Here is a 6000-nt window from a genome sequence, read left to right as displayed (position 1 = left end):
TCCCCATTTACATCAGGAAACAGGCAAGCCTGGGACATTCCGCATTGCGGCCACCTTTACGTTACTATCCACCCCAGACATCCCCCAGCCCAGGTTGTGCTCCTCCCAGCTGTAATTCCCTGTGTAGGCTGTAAATCCTTTTTCTAAAGAGGGAAAGAGCCCAATGTGGCAGGGAAGGACACCCATGGTGCCTAAGGACCCCCAGCGTGGAGGACCAAGCCGCACCCCTAGGGAAAGGTACTTCAGCCTACACCTCTTGCCACCACACAGCCCACCAGCGGGGCAGCTGCCACAGGGTGCTGCAGGCACGACAGCGTCCCCATTTCATGGGCAAGAAGGACAAAGCAGGACACAGACATGCGGCTTGATTGGGGTGCCCAGCAGGCCAAAGCCTTGCTCTCCTGCGCCCTGTTTTTTGCATCGATGCACTAGGCCCCACTGCTTCTGCACACACACGGTGGCCAAAACACTTCCCTGCTCTTGCAGGAAAACCATCGCTGCATAGACTGGGACGTGAGGTGCAAAGGAAAGAGGTGGGGGGAAAAACATGAACAAAAAAGTCTTAACTTTTTACATGAAGCACACATTTGCTAAATAGAATCCTAATGGCATTATTGTAGCTAAAAACAGAGACTTGAAAATGCTGTATACATTATTATGCTCATTATCTACCAACTGCAAGAATGCTGTGCTAAAACTAACTCAAAACACCTCAGGTAAGGTAATTGCTACTAATGGATTTGAAGTGTGCAAAATTGAGCGTTATTACACAGACATCGCATTCTCGACTTGGTGAAGCTGTTGGATATTGTAGTTACCAGCTCACTCATCTCTCGATCAGGGAGAGATTTGAGGAAAAGGGCAAGCTCTCTTTCATTCCGCATTGGAAGAAAAATTCAACAACATGGTATTACAGCAGCCTGTTTGCACCTCTGTGGCTAAGATGGGGTCAGTGCTTGCTTATAAACCACTGCCTCAGAAAAACACCTACAAAAGTTTGCTGCAGAAGTAAACCTCTCAGGGAAGATCTGAGAGTAAACTTTGCATTTTGTTTATACTTGTAGGCCTGAAGGAAAGAATGGGCCAGGAGACTGCAAAATTAGATTTAAATAAGTAGCCATGGGTCCACATGACATATTCTGATGCAAATTGAAGGCTGGATCTTCAAGATACCCAAAGCCACTCTAAAGCCCTGCTGTCTAAAAGCATAATACTATCCTTTTAAACCCCTTCCTATATAAGGGGATGTCTTCAGGTCAAGGACTGTGTACCTGAACTTTGCCAAAGCCCAGGTGTGTTTGAAACATTTGATTCACCTGTTTGTAAATCCCACAAACAAGTGGTATCATTGCTTTCAGGGATAGTAGAATTTATTTTTTTAAATGAATTACTCTGGATGAAGATCTGAGATTCCAAACACCAATTTAACTCTTTGTAGCTCCATCACTAGCCTCCAGATTAAGCTCAAAACAACTGACTCCCAGGATTTTTTCTCTCTTTTGTGAATGTTAAAAATAAACTACACAAAAAGCAAATGTTTTTGTTTTTTTTAATCTTTGAGAAGTTAGAATTTTGTTTCTTATTTTGGTTATAACACCAAAGCTATGAATTAGTATTTGGATAATATTATGTAAAGTATTGTCATTTCAGTTAACATGTAGAAAGGGGATGTGGCCACTACCTAATAAGTTTCAGTTCTTTCTGATTATCGTGGAGGAAAGAAATTAAAAAGGCCGTGTATGAACGGGATTAAAGCAGTCTCTATCCCACTAAAGAAAGCACAAAGAAATTTGAACTCACAGCTGCAGCTGACAGCAATGGGAGCTGTGCTTTGAACAGATAACAAGCTAAAGTCCTCTGAAAAATCAGAGCATGCATCTCAGATTGGGAACTTAAAATTAGTGAATACTTTTGTACTTAATCTCTTTCTGCCTCAGTTCTTCATCATGAAATGGGGATAATACCACCACCCAATGCCTCACTGCAGTGCAGTGAAAATAAGTTCATTAATGTTTATGAAACATTCAGTTACCATAGCAATGAGTTCTATAGAAAAGCCCATGTGGAAATTAATATTTCTGTCTTCAGAGCAGGGTTTGAATAGAACACATTTAATAAGGCCCAGGGCCACACAATGAGGAGAAAAGAAAACAGTAAATAACTTGCCATTGAAAAATAAAAACAATAATCAAATCAAAATAGCTTGTTAAACAAAATCAATTTTTATAGAAAAATTTCATTTTGGTAAAAGTTATTTGGTAAAAAATACAACTTTTTTTTGCTGCTGACTTTCTCTCCTCTAATTTTCCACTTTTCCTAGCATGGGGATGAGGATTTTTTAAGGAGAGTTTGTTAGGGAAAAAAAAAAAAACAAGAAGTGACATTTTTAGCTATGTGCAAAATGCTTTGATTTGCTAATACATTTTCTGACAAAAATTGTACAGCATCCACTTTGCCAAACTCCAGAGTGTCAAGATTACTGATACATCTGGAAGAGGCACCAAGTGTACGTAGCTCTGTTCCATGTCTGTCGGTAGGCAACCACTAAAACCAAATACAGATATTTTAAGGGAATTAATAGCAGGAAGGTACTGAGGGAGGGAAAAGTTTTTAAGATGTAGATCATGAAAAATCCTTTGGTCCATGCTCTCTGGAAGCAAGAAATACAAGACAGATCCTCAAAATGGACAACATGTATGTTGTCTTATAACATTTGCTCTTTCAGAATTGATGTTTTGAAAACAGCAAAGTAAGCTTATATGTATATAGAAAGCTGAAATTTTCAAACTGAAAATACCCATTACATTGCAAAAAAAAAAAAAAAAATACATAAAAAAAATATTGAAGTGCCAATATATGATTTGAGTGTCTAATTAGAGAGACGGCACTGAACAAATGAAAATATTTTACATATCAAGCAACAAAATAAAATAACGTGATAGACAAATTTAGCAGAGAAAGAAATTGTTTATGGAAATCTTCAAGGTGTTTTCATAAACTACATCTTTAAATCCCAGTGCTTGAATTCCACAGTCAGAAACTGACTGGAAACCTTTTGAAGTCTGGAAAAAAAGAAGCTCCCAAAGATTTCCAGGACAGGTTCCTGAACAGTTCTGACCTGTTCCATCCAGCTCTTCTCATCATACATTCACAAATCAATTTGCAGAGAAGGTGATACGGGCTTCAAATTTTGGACTGTAAAACTTGGTGTTTGGGCTGGGTTGCCTGCTTGCTAGTTGGGGCACCATGGCAGTTAACATAATTTACCTCTGAAGTTGAGTCATTGACATCTTGGTAATAAGCAAACCACAGGCAAAACCAAATGAGATATTTTTTCAGTCAAAAAATGTGGTCTTTCCTTTAGGAGAGAACTTTTGCCAAAAAGTGAGCAATGAAAAGCAAAATCTAACTTCCTCATCAGAATACACCTACCTTTTGTTGAAAGTCGTTCTTTGGGTCTTCCTCCCTCTTTGCTTTAGTCCTTGCTGTTCTACACATTTCCACCACTGAGTATCTTATAGAAAAATAATGGTAGCATCTTTTGTACAAGCTTTATTTTCATTTAGCAGCCATGCAGCTTTCTGAAAAAAATAATAATCTAATTCTGAAATGGTACAGAATGACAGAGTGCAGGTGGGGGAGAAAAAACTGCTGCCTTATATCCCTATACATATATATGTGCATATAGCTGTACTTCTTGTGTTCATTTATTGAATCAGGACTCCTTACCTGCTTTTTGTTTCTGATGGGTAATATTGTCCTGTTAATGTAGCAGATATTTGCATAGAATCTCTCAATAGTTTTTATATAATATATATATATATATATATATACCTACAGATATATCTCTAATGATATATAGGGACATATTATATGTATATGTATTACATAATATATCTCTAATGTCCTTACAACATGTAGCAGCGGAATGTGTTTGCTCCCATGGAACAGAAATCCCAAGGCATGTGGCCAAAATTGCCATCACCTGGAGGTGGTTACCACCACCCCCTTCATTAGCACAGGCTGGTTCTCCCAGCCTCTCCTAGCCTCTGCCACAGCAGACACAAGCCTCCGTGGAGCTTAGTCTGGGAGCCAGCACCCCAGGCAAAAGATAATATTTCTAGTTAAGCATGGTGTTAAATGGGCTTGTGCAAGCCACAGCCAAAAATCCTGTTAAAACTAAGACACTAACAGGATTTTAAGAACAATAATTCAAGTAGATCTGCTGAAAGCAGTTCAACTAAACAAAGGTAAAACAGGCATAATCTTCACATTTCAATGCAGAGACTGAAACTAATTGGACTTTGCAGGAAACTCTACCTTCAAGAAAATTATTTCACAGCTTTTTATTACACAGATGTGATTCTCAGACAGGCCTGGTACTGAAAAGGAGTGAAGGACAGGTCCTCGATCCAGTGAATGCTGGTTTTATTTCAGAATTCCTGTTTTTGCATATGGCACCACAACCTAAGGAAATGGTAGCACTGCTGGCGCTGTGTGCTTGTTGGGATGTGCTGAGAGAGGAAGAGCAGCCGTGCTTTGAGCCTTCAGCATCCCACTGCAGGGAACTACCCCAAGGACCAAGCCAGCCCACGGCTATAGACTGACCCCTCTGCAACAGCAAATAGGGCTGGCCTTTTTCACAAGCTTCCAGGAAACTTCATCAGGTCCTCAGAAGCTTTTATGTTGTCATTTAAGAAAAGCTCTTCTAAACGAGGGAAGCCTAATTATGAGACCTGCAGTCTGCTACACAGAGCTCTTGTACCCAGAAATGATGTGAGGGCCAATTGCCAGGACTGAACATTTAACGCATCAACAGGTGTTACATGTTATGCATCAATGAGGTGTACATCACTGAAACATAAAGACCCAGCAAGCCGGCAGCACAACTATCAACCAGAACAACACAGCCATAAAATCCTAATTAGCCTCATACACTTGTTATGGACATTTTTATTTATTGACATGGTCAAATTAACAGGCAGCAGCATTTTATTTTAATGATAGCCTTGAAATCAGCCCAGGAAGAAAGTTAGCATTAACGTTCAGATCCCGCGTGCCATCCACATTTAACCAGATGAACAGATATTTTAAGATACTTAAATATTGTCACCCTGATGGACTTACCTTGAGCTGGTGAGACAAACCAGGCTCTTAATGGATGCATTTCTTGTTTATCCTCCTCCTGAGCTGTAGAAAAGACCTACCCAGCAGCCAAGGCACAGCAAGCTTCGTAGCTCCCAATGCAGGCAGCCACAGGCCTGATCCCTGCCTGCTGGATGGAGGAAATTAGGGCAAGATGAGAGTGAGAGCATGAGGAATAAAGAGTCTTGATCTGACCACAGCCAACCAGGGAGCTATGTGAAAAGTTGGTGGACAAGTCTGATTGTCCCCAAAGGAATACTGCACTGAGACATACCTCCAAAAAGCAGGGGCTTCGCTGAACGCTAAGCTGTGGCTATAAAGACTGATGTCCATCAGCACAGAGTGGCAGGTCCCCATAAAGCAGGCAAGATGCAATTAGGGCTCAGCACTTCTGGAAATTGAATGGTTTCATGCAGTTCAAATGAACTCAGTACAGGTGCCTTCCCAAACCAGCTTCCCCCTTTCCAACCTTCTGATTTACCCACCTTGTGTAAGAATATACCAGGAATTGCAGAGGAAACCCAAGAAATGATCTGTGTGCAACAGCTGAACCAAGCAAACTGCATGCTTTGCATGAATCCCTGTATTGAGCTATGCTTGTTTGCAAATTCTGGTGTATACAAAGGATCAGTGCTTCAGAAAGTACCAACATCCCACACCCAAAAGTAATTTGGGAGTCTAATTTCGTAGCCCAAAGTGAGAAAAAGTTTCACGCTGCAATTTTATTAAAGGTGATGGCAGCACGCAGAGAGGGTGCAGGAGAAGGAGCCCTGCGTCTGCTCGGGTGCAAGGGGCTGGTGTGGGACAGGAGCTCCCAGAGGGGCTGCGTTATTGTCCCCACTCCTCACAGACCCA

Source organism: Anas acuta, chromosome 3 (genome assembly GCF_963932015.1).
Source record: "Anas acuta chromosome 3, bAnaAcu1.1, whole genome shotgun sequence".
Classification (NCBI taxonomy): domain Eukaryota; kingdom Metazoa; phylum Chordata; class Aves; order Anseriformes; family Anatidae; genus Anas; species Anas acuta.
Note: the sequence above shows the minus strand (reverse complement) of the source record.